Raw genomic sequence first — 1,050 nt, 5'->3', positions numbered from 1 at the left:
GGTTATTTATGACTATTTCGAATATTTTGGTTATGTTGGCTAGGATATTTACATATTATTTTTTTTCTTTCGTGATGGCTGTTAAAATTATTAAAGAGCTCTGTGTAATATCATTTTGTTTTGTCGGGTAAGCGTTTTTGCAAAATGTTCGGGATATCGTCGAAATCCGATGAATTTTTATTATTTAATTTAGAGAAAATGATTTTTCGTCGTCGATGACGTCGCTGTTAATTGGCTAATTTTGTGTTGGTGGTTGGGAAAGGATACTAACCGCCCTTGAGAGAAAGTTGCTAACGGGAAGCATGGTACGTGAGAAAAGCAAATTTCCAGTATGTTCCGGTAGTGGGTGATAGATATAGGGACTGTTAAGACAAAGACTGTCCCTTTTGGAGGACCTTGGCTAAATAATTCCTAAGATTTATGGTGAGTCCTTATGCGAGCTGCAAATATTCTGCAAGAATGTATGGACATCTGGCAATCATCTTGTCCGAAGAAATAGTATTATTATTTCTCTGCTGAAACATTTGCTATTTTTTAAAAACCCGCAGCATATTTTAAACATTAAACATCGAAAATTTAAATAACATGTTACAGCTTCCAACATTGTTTGTTTAAATGACAATTAATGCATCATAATCTTGATCTTCATATTAAAAAATGAATTTACGCACACGTAAACAGTAATAGAGCAATTATCAATTATCGAACAATTAAGGAATTCTTTTTTGGACTTTGAAAGAAATTTTTAATTTTGTTGGGATCTAAAGATTTTTGAAAATTTTGGACTTTCACAGTCACATGCTTATTACCAAAACATATCTACGTCAAGAAGTAAACTATCTGTGATTAATCTATTTATTTATTTATTATTCATCTTTCATAGTTAAGACTCTACGAACTGGTTAGGAGTTTTACGACACCAGTTATAACTAAAATATTTGATAGTTTAAATTTTTAAGAATTTTATATATTTCTGTCATTCGTTATTTTATATATTTAATTTAATTAGTGATACTGTGAAAATGTTTTTCAAGCTAATATGCAATATGT

The sequence above is a fragment of the Bombus pyrosoma genome, linkage group LG17 (genome assembly GCF_014825855.1).
Source record: "Bombus pyrosoma isolate SC7728 linkage group LG17, ASM1482585v1, whole genome shotgun sequence".
Lineage (NCBI taxonomy): Eukaryota > Metazoa > Arthropoda > Insecta > Hymenoptera > Apidae > Bombus > Bombus pyrosoma.
The sequence above is the reverse complement of the archived record's forward strand: the minus strand, read 5'-3'. Positions refer to the sequence as shown.